Raw genomic sequence first — 19273 nt, 5'->3', positions numbered from 1 at the left:
TTACCAAGCAGTTATTTGTCTTTTAATTATTTTCTTCCCTCACTGTCATTTATTTACCTATTTCCCCTTTACCACTGATTCTGAAAAGAATTTTTATCTCTTCCAAGAATTTTTGTTGTGCTTGTTCAAAATCCACACACTTTTTAGAGGCTGGGATTGTAACTGTTTTGCAAACATTGTCTTCTTCTGAATTTGTGTCTCGATCTTCTATCACCACAAGTTGTGTGTGTGTGTGTCTGTGTGTGTGTGTGTGTAAGCAGGTTCTTTTGTTGTTGTTGTTGTTGTTGTTTGCTCATTTTCCAGACCTTTTCTTGATTATCAACTTTGTGGTAAAGTTGGGGCTTGTTCCTAGCATGGGAGGGGTTGGAATGACATGATCTCTATCTTGAGGGTTTTTCCCACTGCTCTTTTCAGATCTAGTTCAGGCGTTGGGGTGTTGCAATTTTTTGGTGTCTTCAAGGTGTTGTGATCAGAGAATATAGTCACTTCTCTTTTGGCCTAGTCTATGGTCCTTTCATAAGAAAGGCTCCTGATCCCTCAGGATTGCAATTGATACTGTTCCTCAGGTAGCCTGTATCCTTGCAACTGGAAGTGATACATTTTTTCAGGGTTCCTTCTTGTTATCACAAAAGATACTGTTTTAGGAACTGCTCCTTTGTAAGGGTAAGTATTCTACTCCATCTGGATCTTCTATTCCATCCCTTCAAGAAAGACCTTTATCTTCTATGAGAAGCTAAATAATTGATAATTTTTCTAGAATCTTTTCATCTCTAAATTTATACTTGATACAAATATATGCTAATTTCCTGTTTAGGAAACATAGGGCACAATCTCTGCTGTCTAGGTAAATAGGTTCCTCATTATGCAGCTGAGACTGAGCCCCTCTTTTCCAAAAAGAACAAAAAAAGGACTTTTCTTTAATATGAAAAAATTTTAATTGTTTCTATTATTTTTATCATAAAAGTATTTAATTATTTTCCTGTTACATGTAAAGATAATTTTCAAAATTTTTTTCATAACATTTTGAGTTCAATTTTTTCCCCTTCCTCCCTTCCCTCCCCCCTCTCCAAGCCAGAAATCAATCTGATAGAGGTTATACCTGTACAATCACAATAAACATATTTATGCATTATTCATGTTGTGTGAAAAGAATCGAACAAATCCTGGGCCCGGAGGACATTTGGCAGCGGGAGATGAGCGGGTCTTTAGCCGGAGCGTCTGCAGCTCTGCTCCACTGGGGGCGCGGGGTGCTACTGACGGGTCCGGCACTTCGGTCTCTGAGCTCAAGCCATGGGTATCGGGCTCGGGCTCCGCAGAGAATCTTGACGCTCTCGTGAAGAAGGACAAGGTGGTGGTGTTCCTGAAGAGTACCCCTGACCAGCCCCAGTGCGGCTTCAGCAACGCCGTATAAGGTGCAGATCTTGCGGCTGCAAGGCGCCTCCAACTATGCAGCCTAAAACGTGCTGGAGGATCCCGCCCTCCATCAAGGTATTATATAATATTCCAATTGGCCAACTATCCCTCAAGTGTACCTTAAGGGTGAATTTGTTGGTGGTTGTGACATCCTACTCCAGATGTATCAGAATGGAGATCTAGTGGAAGAACTGAAAAAGTTGGGAATTCGTTCAGCACTTTTAGATGCAAAGAAAGATCAAGACTCAAAATAAAAAGCCTGTAGGAATCCTGTTTAAGAAGAGTGTTCTGTGACTGGAAATGAAATCTTTTTAGTTTTAAAGACTGGTTACCAGAACAGCCTTACTGGTTTCTGTTCTCATTTTTTTAGGAAGGCGACTCTGTACTGACACTAAACAGTATTGAAGTGAAAAAAAAAAAAGAATCAGAACAAAAGGGAAAAACTTCAAAAAAGAAAAAAAAAGTAGAAACAGTATGGTTCAATGTGAATTCAGATTTCACTGTTCTTTTTTCTGGATGTGGAGAGCATTTTCCAATCAAAATTCCTTTGGTATTTTCTTAGGTCATTTTATTGCTGAGAAGAGCCAAATCTATAACAGCTGATCACACAATATTGCTGTTACTGTGTACAATATTCCTCTAGTCACTCAGCATCAGTCCACTTAAGTCCTTTCAGGTTTCTCTAAAATCTGGCTGTTCATCATTTCTTACAGTAAAAGAGTATTCAATTATATTCCTATACCACAACTTGTTCAGCCATTCCCCAATTGATGGGCATTCCCTCAATTTCTAATTCTTGCCTACCACAAAGATAGCTGCTATAAATGTTTTTTGTACATGCATATCCTTTCTGCTTTTTGTGATCTCTTTGGGCTACAGCCACAGCAGTGGTACGACTGGGTCAATGGGTATGCAGTTCCATGGCTCTTTGGGCATAGTTCCAAATTGCTCTCCAGAATGATTGGATCAGTTCAGAAATTCACCAACAATGCTTTAGTGTTGCAATTTTTCCACAGCTTCAGCAACATTTATTATTTTTCTTTGTTGTCATATTAGCCAATCTGAAAGGTGTTAGGTAGTATCTCAGAGTTGTTTTAATTTGCATTTCTGTAATCAATATTGATTTAAAGCATTTTTTTCATATGACAATAGCTTTGATTTCTTCATCTGACAATTGTTCACATCCTTCAACCATTTCTCAATTGGGAAATGACTTGCTGTCTTATAAATTTGATTTAGTTCCCTATATAGTTTAGAAGTGAGACTTTTATCAGAAACACTAGTTGCAAAAAGTGTTTCCCAGCTTTCTGGTTCCCTTCTAATTTTGGCTGCATTGCTGCAAATGTGATGAAAATCATCCATTTTGTATTCCATAATATTCTCTATTCCTTGTTTGATCATAAATTATCCTCCTCTCCATAGATCAGAGAGGTGCACTATTTCCTTCCTCTCCTAATTTATCTATACTATCACCCTTTATGTCTAAATCAAGTACACATTTTGACATTATTTGGGCATATGGTTTAAGATGGTATATGCCTAGTTTCTGAGAGGCTTTGATCAGAAACACTGGCTTTCTGCTTCCCTTCTAATTGTTGTTGCATTGTTTCTGTTTGTACAAACATTTTTAATATAATGTAATAAAAATCATCCATTTTGTATTTCATAATATTCTTTATCTTTTGTTTGGTCATAAATTGTTCTCCTCTCCATAGATCCGTGAGTTAAACTACTCCTTCATCTCCTAATTTACTTGTGGCATCACCCTTTATGTCTAAATCATGTGCCCATTTTGACCTTATGTTTGTATACAGTTTAAGATATTGTTATATGCTTAGTTTCTGTGATACTATCTTCCAGCATTCCCAGTAGTTTTTGTCAAAAATGAGTTTTGGGGGACAGCTAGGTGGCACAGTGGATAAAGCACTGGCCCTGGATTTAAGAGGACCTGAGTTCAAATTTGACCTCAGCCATTTGACACTTACTAGCTGTGTGACCTTGGGCAAGTCACTTAACCCTCATTGCCAAAACAAACAAACAAAAAAGTGAGTTCTTATTAGAGAATTTGAAATATTTGGATTTATCAAATAGTAGATTACTATAGTCATTTACGACTGTGTCTCCTGTGCCTAACCTATACCATTGGTGCACACTATTTCTTAGCAAGTACCAAATAGTATTGATGACTGCTGCTTTACAGTATAGCTTCATATTTAGTATGGCTAGCCCACCTTCCTGTGTATTTTTATTAGTTCTCTTGATATTCTTGACCTTTTGTTCTTCCAGATGAATTTTGTTATTCTTTTTTCTAGTTCTAAAAAATAATGTTTAGGTAGTCTGATTGGCATGACATGGAATAAGTAAGTTAATTTAGGTAGAATTGTCATTTTTATTATATTAGCTCTGCCAATCCTTGAGCAACTGATATTTTAATAATTATATATAATTTAATTTAATAATTTAATACCAAATATTTTATATTGTCTACAGTTACTTTAGATGGAATTTCCCTTTCTATCTCTTGGTGCTGAGCTTTGTTGGTCATGTCTAGAAATGGTGATGATTTATGTGTATTTGTTTTTTAGTTGATTCTCTAGGATTCTCTATAACATCATATCATCTGCAAAGAGTGATAGTTTTGTTTCCTCCTTGCCTACTCTAATTCCTTTAATTTCCCTTTCTCTTATTTTTAAAGCTAACATTTGTAGTGTGTTATTAAATAATAGAGGTGATAATGGACATCCCTGTTTCATTCCTGAGCTTATCCTCTAACATCCCCTTTACATATAATTTTTGCTGATGGTTTGAGGTAGATACGGCTTATCATTTTAATTAAAGCTCCATTTGTTCCTATGCCCTATAATGTTTTTAATAGGAATGAGTGCTACGTTTTTTGAAAAGTCTTTTCTGCTTTGATTGAGAAAAGCATATGGTTTTGGTTATTTTTCTTACTTGATGAGGTTGATTATGTTGATAGTTTTCCTAATGTTGAACCAGCCCTGCATTCTTGATATAAATCCCACATGGTCATAGTGTATTATTATGGGGAAAAATGGCTGCAATCTCCTTGATAACATTTTATTTAATATTTTTGTCTTGATATTCATTAGAGAAATTGGTCTACAATTTTCTTTCTGTTTTAATTCTACCTGGTTTAGGTATCAACACCATATGTATGTTTTAAAAGTAATTTTGTAGAACTTATTCTTTACATATTTTCCAAATAATTTACACAGTTTTGAAATTAATTCTTCTTTATATATTTTGTAGAATTCACTAGTAAACACATCTGGACCTGGAGATTTTTTCTTAGCTAGTCCATTGATGACTTATTTTATTTCCTTTTCTAAAATGGTGCAATTCAGGTACTTAATTTCCTCTTCTGTTAATCTGGGCAACTGCTCCTCTCAATCTGCCTTCCCTTTTATCAGTCCCCCTCCCTTTTATTTCCACTTTCTTCCACTGATTCTGTCCTCCCGTCTATCAGTACCCCACTTTTCCCCTTGATCCTTTTCTTCCTTAAAGAGTAAGCTAAGTTTCTTTTCTTTTCTTTTCTCTTTTCTTTTCTTTTCTTTTCTTTTCTTTTCTTTTCTTTTCTTTTCTTTTCTTTTCTTTTCTTTTCTTTTCTTTTCTTTTCTTTTCTTTTCTTTTCTTTTCTTTTCAGAGAGGCAATTGTGGCTAAGTGACTTGCCCAGGGTCATGCAGATAGTATGTGTTAAGTGTCTGAGGCTGGATTTGAACTCAGGTCCTCTTGAATCCAGGGACAGTGGTCTATCCACTGCACCACCTAGCTTCCCCTAAGTTTCTTTATCCAAATATGTTTATATGTTTTTCCCTCCATGAACCAAATCTGATGAGAGTAAGGTTGAAACAATGCTCACCCCTTACTTCTTTCCCTCTATTGTAATAGGGGTTTATTTTGTACCTGTTCACATGATGTAATTACCCCCATTCCACTTCCCCTTTCCTCTTCTCCCTGTACACTGCTTTTCCCCCTTAATTTTCGTTATATCATCAATCAATGACAATTTATACTTATAACCTCTGAGTATGCTCCTATCTACCCAAATAGAGATACAGTTCTCAAGAGTCATACATATTACCAGGGGCAGCTAGGTGGCACAGTGGATAAAGCACTGGCCCTGGATTCAGGAAGACCTAAGTTCAAATCCAGACACAAACACTTGACACTTACTAGCTGTGTGACCCTGGGCAAGTCACTTAACCCTTATAACACTGAAAAAATAAAATATTACCTTCCCATGTAGGGATGTAAACAATTTAACCTAATTGAATAACATTTTTTTCCTGTTTACTTTCTTACAATTCTCTTGAGTAATGTAATTGAAAATCAAATTTTCTGTTCAGCTTTGGTCTTTTCATCAGGAAACCTTGAAAGCCCCCTATTTCACTGAATGTTTATCTTTTCCTCTGAAATGTAATGCTCAGTTTTGCTGGGTAGTTGATTCTTGGTTGCAATCCAAGTTCCTTTGCCTTGAGCAATATCATATTCTAAGTCTTATATGCCTTTAATATTGAAGATGCCAGGTCCTGTGTAATCCTGTCTGGCTCCATGATTTTTAAATTGTTTCTTTCTGACTGTTTGCAATCTTTTCTTCTCCACCTGATAATTCTGGAAATTTGGCTACAATATTCCTTGGAGTTTGACTTTTGGGTTCTCTTTCAGGTGGTGATTGATGGATTCTTTCAATTATGATTTTATCCTCTGCTTCTACAATATAGGTTCTCCTTGATAATTTCCTGGAATATTTTGTTTAGACTCTTTTTCTGATCATGGCTTTCAGGCAGTCCAATAATTGTCAAATTATTTCTCTTGGATCTATTTTCCAGGTCAGTTATCTTTTCCATGAGGTATTTCACATTTTCTTCCATTTTTTTTCATTCTTTTGTTTCTGATTCTTGGTGACTCATAGAGTCATTAGCTTCTATCTACCCAATTATAATGTTTAAGGCATCATTTACTTCAGTAAGCATTTGCATCTCTTTTTCATTTGGCCATGTTCCTACCATTTGGACAATTATATTTTTTAAGGAATTCTTTTCTTTGGTCAATTTCTTTGCTTCCTTCTCCAGTTTGTTGATTCATTTTTTTCATAATTTTCTTGTAGAACTCTCATTTCTCACATTTCTTTTCCCATTTTTTCCTTCTATCTCTTTCATTTGATTTTTAAAATCCTTTTTTAGCTCTTCCAAGAAGGTTTTTTTTTTTCTTGAGACCAATTTATCTTCTCCCTTGGTGCTTCACATGTAGAAATTTTTATAGTATTTTCCTCCTCTGAGTTTGTGTTTTGGTCTTCCCTGTTGAAAACAGAAGCTCTCAATGGTAAGGGCCCTTTTCTGTTTCTTACTCATATTGTACTTTTTTTTTTTAACTTTAAAAATTGCGGTCTAGAAGATGGTGAAGAGGAATCAATAAGCTGCCTGAGCTGTCCTTCTGTTCCTTCAAAAAGAACATTAAGTCAAGCCTCTGAACAGATTCTGAAACTACAGAACATGCAAAGAGACAGAGAGACACAGTCTTCCAACTAGAGATAATTTAGAAGACTTCAGGAAGAGGTCGGTCTGACTCAGGCAAAAGGGAAGCCCAGTGCAGGGCAGCCGCCCAGTGCCAAAGGAGTCAGGGCAAATCAGCAGGAGCTGCGGGCAACAGCAAACAACTGAGGCCTCTGGAACCTGGCTCAAAAATCTGGTGGCCAAGAAGGACAGTGGAAAAAACCTACCTGCACCAGCTGAGAGAACAAGTTGCCAAATGTAGGGCTACAAACAGGACAGGTGAGACCAGGCACACTGACCTAGCATGCTCAGACAGGAAGTGCAGGGGGGCAAACTGCATATACTATAAAGGCCTTGGAATAAAAAGCTGGTCACACAGTACCTATACCCCTGCACAAAAAGCCCAAAACAGGGACCCTGGTGCCCCCAGAGCAGACCTCAACTTAAAAACTAAATAAATAACCTGCAATAATAAGTAAGAAGCAAAAAAGAGCCGTCTCCATTGAGAACTTCTGTATCAATAGGGAAGAAGCCAACACAAACTCAGATGAGGACAATACCTTCAAATTGCCTACATGTGAAGCCTCACAAGGGAAGGTGAATTGGTCTCAAGAACAAAAAGGCTTCCTTAAAAGAGCTCAAAAAGGATTTTAAAAATCAATTGAGGGAGGTAAAAGAAAAAATGGGGAGAGAAATGAAACCAAAATAAGAAAACTATGAAAAAAGAATCAGCAGCTTGGAAGAGGAAGCTCAAAGATGGTCTGCAAAAAACAATTCCTTAAAAAATTCATCTGGACAAATGGAGAAAAAGGTGCATAATTTCACTGAAGAAAACAATGTCTTAAAATATTCATTTGGCCAAATGGAAAAAAAAGGTGGATAATCTCATTGAAGAAAACAATGCCTTAAAAATTAAAATTGGGGGGCAGCTAGATGGCGCAGTGGTTAAAGTGCTGGCCCTGGATTCAGGAGTACCTGAGTTCAAATCCAGCCTCAGACACTTAACACTTACTAGCTGTGTGACCCTGGGAAAGTCACTTAACCCCCATTGCCCCGCAAAAATAAAAAAAAATAAAAAAAAATTTAAATTGGACAATTGGAAGATAAGGAATCCATGAGACCAAACATCAGTCAAGCAGAATAAAAAGAATGAAAAAATAGAAGAAAATGTGAAATACCTCATTGGAAAGACAACTAATATGGAAAACAGATAGAGGAGACACAATTTGAGAATCATTGGACTACCTGAAAGCCATGACCAGAAAAAGAATCTAGACACCATATTCCAGGAAATTATTAAGGAGAACTGGCCTGATATCATAGAATCAGAGGATAAAATCATCACTGAAAAAATCCACATATCACCTCCTGAAAGAGACCCCAAAAGAAAAACTCCAAGGAATATTGTAGCCAAGTTCCAGAATGATCAGGTGAAGGAGAAAATACTCCAAGCAACCAGAAAGAAGCAATTTAAAAGCCATGGAGCCATAGTCAGGATTGCTCAGGACCTGGCAGCTTCAACATTAAAGGATTGCAAGGCTTGGAATATGATATTCCAGAATGCTAAGGAGCTTGGATCGCAGCCAAGAATCTATTACCCAGCAAAAATTTCATTCTATTTCAGAGGAAAAAATGGTCATTCAATGACATTGGGGATTTTCAATGTTTCCTGATGAAAAGACCAGAACTGAAGAGAAAATTCGATCTTAACATACAAGAATCAAGAGAAGTTTAAAAAGGTAAACAAATGGGAAAAAAAAAAAGGTTACTCAATTAGGTTAAACTGTTTATATCCCTACATGGGAAGATAATACTCATAACTCTTAAGAACTGTAAATGTATTTGGGCAGAGAGAAGGACTTTACACAGAGGGTATAAATATAAATTGTCTTTGATGTGATGATACAAAGAAAATTAAGGGGTTAAAAAAGGAGTCTATGTGTAGGAGAGGAAAGGGGAGGTGGAATGGGGTGAATTATATCATATGAATAGGTGAAAAAAAAACCTATTACAATAGAGGGAAAGAAAGGAGGGGTGAACAGTGTTTCAACCCTACTCTCATTAGATTTGATTCAAAGAGGGAATAACATATACGTACATTGGGATAAAGAAACAGCTCATTCTTTAGAGAAGCAAAAGTGGAAGGGAGGGGGGGACAGATAGAAGGGAAGACAAAAGCAACGGAGAAAAGGGTAAAGAAAAGAGAGGGGGGTGATAAAAAGGGAGGGCAGATTGGGGGAGGCAGGTGTAAGAAGTAAAATGTCGGTGAGGAGGAATAGGGTGAAAGAAGTGGGGAAAGGTAAAAAGGGGGTAAATAGAATGGAGGGGAATAGACAGTCAGTAATAAGAACTGTGAATGTGAATGGGATGAAATCTGCTAAAAAAAAGAAGCAAATTGCAGAGTGGATTAAAAAACAAAATCCTGTTTATAAGATACACATTTGAAGCAGAGAGATACACACAGAGTAAAGGTAAAAGGCTTGAGCAGAATATATTATGCTTCAGCTAAAGCAAAAAAAGCAGGGGTAGAAACCCTTATCTCTGACAAAGTGCAGGCAAAAATAGATCTCATTAAAAGAGATAAGGAAGGAAACTACATCCTGCTAAAAGGTACTGTAGATAATGAAGTAATATCAATATTAAATATGTAAGCGCCAAGTGGTATAGCATCCAAGTTCTCAGAGGAGAAGTTAAATGAGTTACAAGAGGAATTAGACAGTATTACTATACTAGTGTGGGGATCAGAATCTCCCCCTTTCTGAATTAGATAAATCTACCCAAAAATTAAATAAGAAAGAAGTGAAAGAGGTGAATAGATTACTTGAAAAGTTAGACATGATAGATGTCTGGAGAAAATTGAATAGGGATAGATAGGAATATACCTTTTTCTCAGCAGTACATGGCAGATTTTCAAAAATTGACTATTTTTTAGGGCACAAAAACATCATAGTCAAATGTAGAAAGGAAGAAATGGTAAACGCATCCTTCTCAGATCATGATGCAATAAAAATCACATCTAAGAAAGATCCAGGGAAAAGTAGAATGAAAATCAATTAGAAACTAAATAATTTCATTATAAAGAATGAATGGGCCAAACAACAAGTCATAAAAACAATCAATAACTATATCCAAGAGAATGAGAATAATGAGACAAAATACCAAAATCTATGGGATGCAGCCAAAGCGGTGCTTAGGGGAAAATGTATAGCTCTAAATGCTTACATGAATAAAATAGAGAAAGAGGAGATTAATGAATTGGGCATGCAATTTAAAAAGCTAGAAAAAGAATGAATTAGAAATCCCCAATTAGATACTAAGTCAGAGATCCTGAAAATTAAAGGAGAAATTAATAAGATTGAAGCAAACAAAACCATAGAATTAATCAATAAAACTAAGACTTGGTTTTATGAAAAAACCAATAAAATAGATAAAATATTGGTTAATTTGATTAAAAAAAAAGAAAGAAGAAAACCAAATTACCCTTATCATAAATGAAAAGGGTGATGTTACCACCAAAGAAGTGGAAATTAAATCAATTATTAGGACTTATTTTGCCCAACTGTATGCCAATAAATTTGACAATCTAAATGAAATGGATGAATATTTACAAAAATACAAACTGCCCAGGTTAATTGAAGAGGAAATAAAATCCTCAAATAAACCCATATTAGAAAAAGAAATTGGACAAGCCATTAATGAACTACTCCCTACGAAAAAATCCCCAGGGCCAGATGGGTCTACAGGTGAATTTTACCAAACATTTAAAGAACAATTAATTCCAATATTACACAAATTATTTGGAAAAAATACGTGAAGAAGGAGTTCTACCAAATTCGTTTGATGACACAAATATTGTGGTGATACCAAAACCAGGCAAAGCAAAAACAGAGAAAGAAAATTACAGACCAATTTCCCTAATGAATATTGAGGCTAAAATCTTAAATAAGATATTAACAAGGAGATAACAGCAAGTGATCACCAAGATAATACACTATGACCAGGTGGGATTTATACCAGGAATGCAGGGCTGGTTCAACATTAAGAAAACTATTAACATAATCAGGCACATCAATAAGCAGAGCAACCAAAATCATATGATTAGCTCAATAGATGCAGAGAAACCTTTTGCCAAAGTACAACACCCATTCCAAATAAAACCACTAGCGAGTTTAGGAATAGGTGGAGCTTTCCTTAGAATAATAAACAGTATCTACCTAAAGCCATCAGCAAGTATTATATGAAATGGAGAGAAATTAGGGGCCTTCCCAATAAGATCAGGGCTGAAACAGGGATGTCGATTATCACCCCTATTATTTAATATTGTCCTAGAAATGTTAGCTTTAGCAATCAGAGAAGAGAAAGGAATTAAAGGAATTAGAATAGGCAATGAGGAAACAATACTATCACTCTTTGCAGATGGTATGATAATATACTTCAAGAATCCTAGAGAATCAACTCAAAAATTATTTGAAACAATTAACAGCTTTAGCAAAGTAGCAGGATATAAAATAAATCCACATAAATCATCAGCATTTCTATACATGACCAACAAAGTCCAGCAGCAAGAGATAGAAAGTGAAATTCAATTTAAAGTAACGGTAGATCATATAAAATACTTGGGAGTCTACTTGCCAAGACAAACCCAGGAACTCTATGAACACAACTACCAAACACTCTTCACACAAATCAAATCAGATCTATATAATTTGAAAGATATCAATTGCTTATGGATAGGCAGAGCTAATATGGTAAAAAATGACAACACTACCTAAATTAATTTACTTATTCAGTGCCATACCTATCAGACTAACTAAAAATTATTTTATAGAGCTAGAAATAATAATAACAAAATTCATCTGGAAAAACAAAAAAACAAGAATATCCGGGGAAATAATGAAAAAAAAAATTCACAGGAAGGTGGGTTAGTGGTACCAAACCTGGAGCTTTACAATAAAGAGGCAGTCATCAAATCTATTTGGTACTGGCTAAGAAATAGTGTGGAGGATCAATGGAATAGGCTAGGCACAGGAAACACAGTAGTAAATGACACCAGTAATGTAGTGTTTGATAAACCCAATGACTCCAGCTTCCGGGATAGGAACTCAGTCTTTGAAAAAAACTGCTGGGAAAACCAGAAGATAGTATGGCAGAAATTATGCATAGACCAACTTCTTACACCTTCCACTAAAATAAGGTCAAAATGGATACATGATTTAGACATAAGAGGGGATATCATAGATAAATTAGGAGAGAAAGGAATAGTCTACCTATCAGATCTTTGGAAAGGAAAACAGTTTATGAACAAACAAGAGATAGAGAATATTATAAAATGCAAAATGGATGATTTTGATTACATTAAATTAAAATTTTTTGTACAAACAGAAGCAATGCATCCAAAATTAGAAGGGAGGCAGAAAGTAGGGAAACAATTTTTATGGCCAGTACTTCTGATAAAGGCCTCATTTCTAAAATATATAGGGAACTAAATCAAATTTATAAGAATCCAAGTCATTCCCCAATTGAGAAATGGTCAAAGGATATGAACAGGCAATTTTCTGATGAAGAAACCAAAGCTATCTATTCCCATATGAAAAAATGCTCTAAATCTCTAATGATTAGAGAGAGGCAAATTAAAACAACTTGAGGTACCACCTGACACCAGATTGGCAAAAATTACAAAAAAGGAAAATAATAAATGTTGGAGAAGCTGTGGAAAAATTAGAACATTAATGCATTGTTGGTTCTGGAGAACAATTTGGAATTATGCCCAAAGGGTGATAAAGATGTGCATACCCTTTGACCCAGCAATACCACTTTTGGGTCTTTTTCCCAAAGGGATCATGGAGAGTGGAGAGCGACCCACATGTACAAACATATTTATAGCCGCTCTTTACATGGTGGCAAGACATTGGAAGTTGAGGGGATGCCCATCAATTGGGGAATAGCTGAACACGTTGTGGTATATGAATGTAATGGCATACTATTGTGCTGTAAGAAATGATGAGCAGGAAGAGTTCAGAGAAACCTGGAGTGTCTTACATGGGCCAATGATGAGTGAGATGCGCAGAACCAGAAGAACATTGTGCACAGTATCATCAACATTGTGTGTTGATCTACTGTGATGGACTATATTCTTCTTACTGTAATGGCACAGAAGAGCTCCAGGGAACTCATGATAGAAGAGGATCTCCAAATCCAGGAAAAAAAAAAAAAGAACTGTGGAGTATAGCTGAATGAACCATACTATTTCTTTTGTTTTTGGTGCTGTTGTATTTCTATTTTGAGGTTTTTTTCTCATTGCTCTGATTTTTCTCTTATAACAAGACTAATGCAGAAATATGTTTAATTTTATTATATATATATATATATATATATATACATATGTATGTATGTATGTGTGTGTACATATATATATAACCTATATCAGATTACCTGCTGTTTAGGGAAGGGTGGAGGGAAGGGAGAGAGGGAGAACAATCTGAAATTGGAAAGCTTGTATAAACAAAAGTTGAGAACTATCTTTACATGTAATGGGAAAAAAATAAAATACTTTATTAATAAAGTATTGGCAGACAGTATAAAATACTTGGGAGTCTACCTACCAAGAGAAAAACAGGAACTCTATGAACACAATTACAAAACACTTTTCACACAAATAAAATCAGATTTATGTAATTAGAAAAATGTCAAGTGTTCATGGATAGGCTGAGCTAATAAAAATGACAATTCTAAAAAAATTAAATAAATAAATTGAGGACTACTCCTGGGGCACAGGGGCCACTGTTACCAGCTTCCTGTGATGGGGTATAAGGTCCTTGTCATGAGATTTCTGTGCTGAGGCCTCTGTGGCTTTTTGATTCCTCACCACCCTAGGCTTGCTCCCTGTGCCAGGATGGATTCGCCACATCACGCCTGTCCTGTGGGTGGTTCTATAACTGGCTGTTTGCTTTCTCATCCAGTGCTGGAAGGTCTGACCACTGGCCTGCTATGCCACAAGTCTTCTGGGGCAGGAACAAGGGACCTCAGCTGCTGATCTGTGCTATGGCCAAGAGCCTCTTGTTGACTTGCCCAAACCCCCTCAGTTCTGTACTATGCTGAAGTGTGCTGCACTCCCCTTTTGCCCAAGTAAGACTTACCTTTTATGAAGTCTTCTAAATTACATCAAGTTGGTAGACTGTGTCTCTCTGTCTTTTTGTATGTTCTCTAGTTCCAGAATCTGTTTATAGGCTTTATTTAATGTTGCTTTGACAGAAACATCTGAGTGTTCAGCCAAATTCCTGGCTTCTGTCCTCCATCTTGACTCTGCCTCTGAGCCCCTTATTTCCATGTTCAATTAATTCCAATATAACCAACACTATTTGAATACATACTATATGCAAGGCACTATACTGTACAGTGGCATACAAAGACAATAATAAAACAACTCCTATCCCCAAGGAATTTTTGTTTTACTTGGAAAAGTAATGTATGGAAGAGTAAATCAATACAAAATTTCTGCAAAATAAAAAAAAAATCACTGAAGGTGGAAAAAAACAATTGTGGGGGATAAGGGAAGATCATATTTTAGACAGGACACAAAGTGAAGAGGTAGGTATTCTAAGAGATGGAGAAGGGGAAGAAATCTAAAAATGGCTATGGAAAGGCAAAAATTTGAATAAAGAGAAAGTAAATTGCCTAGAATATAGAACATATGTAGAATAATGTGAAACCAGTATATAAAGATAGATTGTAGCCAGAAAATGAAGGGTTTTAAACACTAAGCAGAAGATTTTATTTTATTTCTGTTTTAATAAGGAAAATTTTGTGAGGAGTTGGATGGTAATACTTGAATTTTAGTAATATGACTGGTAGCTGAGTAGATAATTAAGTAGAAAAATAATTGGAGATTGGCTGATCAATTTGGAAGCTATGATAATAGTTTATTTAAGGTGAGAGCTACAACTTATCACAGTGCTTGGCACAGAGTAGGTACATAATACATGGTTATTAATTGATTGCTTAATATTGCCCTGATTTAGGTTAATGGCTATGTGAGCAGAAAAAAGTGACATATGTACATGTGTAGGTATGCATACATACATAGATACTTATTTGTTTATATATTTAGAGTTAGATTTAGAGTGTTAGTGATAGCATTAGTGACAGTGATGATAGTTATAGTTATAACTATAGCTATAGTTAGTTATAGTTATAGGCAAGAAGGAAAGTCAACTTGGTTATTGATTGGGTATGAGTAGAGCAACAATGAATAGTCAAAGATACCTCAAAATTATGAAGCTCTGTTCCTGGAGTAACAATGGTGTTCTAAGGAGAAATGAAGAAATTCCAAAGACTTACAGAGTTGGGGAAGACAAAGATAATGAGTTCCATTTTGGTCATGGTAAATTTCAGATGTCTATGAATCATCCAGATAAAGAAGTCCACAAGAGAGCTGGTGATGATCCAGGCTCATCCAGACATTATGCTGATTCTGTTTCCTAGTATACTGAGAAGCAATGAGAGATAGCAGTATTACAAAAATCTTGAGAAAAGAGAATATCTAGCAAGGTAATCCATATTCTGAAATTCTGCAAAAAGGATGGAGAATGACATTGTATTTAAAAATTAAGTGAATTTTGTTAAACATAGAGCAGTTTTACTCTACTGGTAGAATAAAATCCAGGTGGCAATGAGATGAATAGGAGGTTAGGGAATAGATTCAGTGAATACGCTTTGCTTCTTATAAGAGTTAGGCAATAAAAGGCAGGAGATAGCTTCATGGAATGAAATAGGCCAGTGAAGGACTTTTAAGGATTTCAGAGTTCTAGGCATGTTTGAAGGCTACACAGAATGAATGAGCTAGTAGATAAAGAGAGACTGAATATTCAAGGGAAGTGTAGATTAAAGTAGCAGGCTCAGAGAGGATTTGAAAAGGGAAGGGAACAAGGGAATATTTAGAGTTCATCACTGAAAAAGAGAATTTCTTCTATTGAGACTACAGCAAAGGAGGAGAAAATGAGGAATAATGTTAAGTGAATTTGAGGTCTAGAATTAGAAAAGGGAGTTCACCATATCAGTTGGTTTCTGTTTTTGTAGTTAAAGATAAATCTAAATCTTCTGCTTACAAGGAGACTGAAAGGTTGTTGTTCTTGTTGTTTTTTTATTTTGTTTTTGTTTTTAAGTGACTTGAGAAATATGTGTCTTAGAACAGACCCTATTGGGAGCATAATAGAATATCAACCAGGAACAAAGGGATTTTCATGGAACACTGAAAAATCCAGTTGAAATCAAATAAATTTGTAGAAACTCCAGTCAGAATGGTTATATGATTTTATCCAGGAGTGTTCAGCAGCAAGAAATTAAGAGGAGAGAAGAATGATGGTGGGGTTAATTCAGCATTAGGGACTGGAAATAAATGTTCACTCTGGCTCTGTTTCTCTCTTGGAAAAATGTTTTCTCTCCCTGATTTCTTCTCTAAGGTATCTTTCACTAGATTCCCTTTTATAAGGAACTTTCCTTATTTCTACCTCGGTTGACATATATGTTACAATTTTAAAATTATCATTGATAGGTATATCCCTACTATTTATGAAATTTCAATTGTAAATAATATCTATATTCACCAATTATTTGTCAATTTTATGAATTCAAATTTCTAGCAATTTCTATTATCTTTTTTTTCTTCTTTTTCTTCTTTTGAACAAACACTGTGTGTAATTTAAGATTCTAAATGTGGATTCTAATCTGTTCCCACAGTTTTGGGGGAAATTGACTAAAATCACTGATAAAACAACTTTAGGTTTTTAAGGGTTTATTGGAAAATAGAAAGAAAAAGATTGAGAACAGAATTCCAACAGCCTGGCATTCTTATCTTTCCTCAAATTTCCTGTGAAGTCCTCTGCCACCACCACCATCAAGTCAGGAACCCAAAAAGCCCAAGAGCTCTCCGCGCAGGCTCCCTTTCCTCCTTCCTGTCTCCTCCCAGAAAATAGAAGGCTCCTCAAGTTGATTGGCTGGTAGCCTTGATAGACAGCACCCATGAGCAAATGTCATTTCCTGACACCAAGGAAAAGCCACAATGTCTCTGAGGCATTTCCTCATGGTGGAGCTTTCCCACAGCAAGTCTCCAGTAGGTGGCATCATTCCAATCATTACAGTCCCCCCTTTTGTTCCTCAAGAAACAAAATGTTTCCTTGATGGAACAGTAAAAAGAATATAATAACTATTGCTAACTAATATGTGAAAAACAATATAGAAAAGGAAGAGAGGAAAGTTTTGTTTAGAGGGGCGATTTTTTTTGTCCTCATGAACCGACACTTTGACAGAGCCTCTGCAGAGAGTACATGTTACAGAGAGTATATATTATAACAGAAAGGAGATAGTAAAAACTAATAAAGCAAAACAGTTCATATAAAGTCTCTGAGTTCTCTTGTCTTCTTGAAGTGGTAAGATGTCATCAGGAGGAAACTGGATTCTGGTCTGGAAAACTGGATTCTGGACTCTGGTCTGGATTCTGTACTCTGGTCTGGAAAGCTGGATTATCTTCTTTAACTGTTTGAATTGCTGTATTTTTACTAAACCTTAGCATAGCATTGTTAATGATCAAATTAGTAAATTCCATTAGATTCCCTCCTTTATATCCTTAGACTTCTAATAGAGGGTTGAGGTAGTTATGCAATCTGTAACACTTTTTACCACCATGTGTCTGGATCAAAGCCAAATTTAGTATGTGTTCATGACACCTGAAAATGTTATGGAAAGGTTATCATACCATATCTCATGGTTCCGAGACAGCCAGTGATTGTGCTAGGCCACAGGTGAGTTCAACTGAGTGAGATAAAAAGATAAATAAGTTCAGTTAAATTAGGTTAAATTAGGAGGGAGAGAGGATGAATACTGGACTGTGCCTAGTAATTGTGCTCTACATAGTCACCATCATAAGCAAACCATGGACTTACGTATACCTGTCTCTCCTTTTGTTGCACATATATTCTCTCCAGGGCCTGCATCAGAGCTCATGGCAAGTTAGTCTCTGAAATGATAAGTTTCCATACTTCCAAAATCTCATTAATTTCTCCAAAGACAGTATGATGATAAAAATGCGTGCTATGCTGCATAACTGAGAATATATTAGTGATATATACAATAATTCCAAACCATACCCAGAGTATAATGACATATAAATACTAAACGAATGTAAATAGCTGATTATATTAGACATTACATAATCTTCTTTTAGACATTATTACACAATCTTCTTTTAGCAAGTAAACCACATCATCTTATACATGAATTCTCTAGTATAACAGTAACAGATACTTAAAGTGGTGATTAATTTATCAAAAAGAAATAAGACTTCAATTAGCAAGATTCGATATTCAATGTTTTCAGTGAGGTATCAAGCAATAGGGTTCAATAACCCTTCCTGGTCTTTTTTAGTTAAACAGAACAACATAAAAGAGAAAGGAGGAAAACAAAAACTCATTAGAACTCATGATTCTCTCAAAAAGAAAGAGTTTAAAAAAAAGAATTCTGGTAGCTTCTGAGGCCCGATGGCCTCACCCACAGCATATACTTAAAATGTCTTTGAAAAGTCACTTAGTTTACAAAATTTAGTTAAGTCAAAAAACAAAGCAAAACCAAAAACCAAAAATAAAAAGCAAAAGATTTGCTAAGCACTCTTTTGTGCTTTTAAAGAACTTAAAGGTGTGGTGAATTCCAGGTCTTTTCAGTGACTTTCAAAAGTCAAAACAAAATAAAAACAAAAAGGATTAAAAAAAATAGGTATAGGGTAGGGAAAGGGTGGGGGAAATTGAGGTGGGCCAGAAAACTGGGCCATGTGTTTCAGTGCTTTGCCTGTAGAAGGAAATGCTAGTTAAATTTTAAGGTATTTAAGCTGCTAGAATTTGGGGTATGCCACATTGTTTTAACTGGTTCCCCAATTCTCTGCATGCCAAAGTGGCAGGGGTTTCTGAATTGTCATTGATCTTTCTAATGCTGTCATAATGTTTTTTATGGTAGAAAATGTGGAGTTCTCTAGCATCAGTTTTGTCTGTGCCACTGATTTTCAGTAAGGGCTGATTTAACTGATGACTATCACATTCAGCTGATGCTGCTTAGCAAATGCTACAATTGTATCATTTCCTCCCCACTTTCCAAATTTCTTTAATTCGTCTACATATTCTTCAAAAAGGGGAGTCATTTACTCTAAAAGACTCAAACTCTTGTCTATGGTTAATCATATAAGAAGCAGCTTCTTGTCTGTGTCTGAGATGATTTCTACAGTGACCTTCTAGCTGGTCTGCTAAAGCCCTAAAAAGGCAATTTCCATCTCCTGATACTTTCCGAAGACTGAGTCCCAAAGCAT

At 35.7% G+C, this 19273-nt stretch overlaps 1 pseudogene; it reads left to right on the top strand.

Moving 5' to 3' along the window:
* The first annotated feature begins 1193 nt into the window (after window positions 1-1193).
* On the top strand, window positions 1194-1667 carry LOC122737105 (annotated as a pseudogene).
* Window positions 1668-19273: the final 17606 nt, after the last annotated feature.

Source organism: Dromiciops gliroides, chromosome 1 (assembly GCF_019393635.1).
Source record: "Dromiciops gliroides isolate mDroGli1 chromosome 1, mDroGli1.pri, whole genome shotgun sequence".
NCBI lineage: Eukaryota > Metazoa > Chordata > Mammalia > Microbiotheria > Microbiotheriidae > Dromiciops > Dromiciops gliroides.
This window is presented reverse-complemented; position numbering and strand designations above follow the sequence as displayed.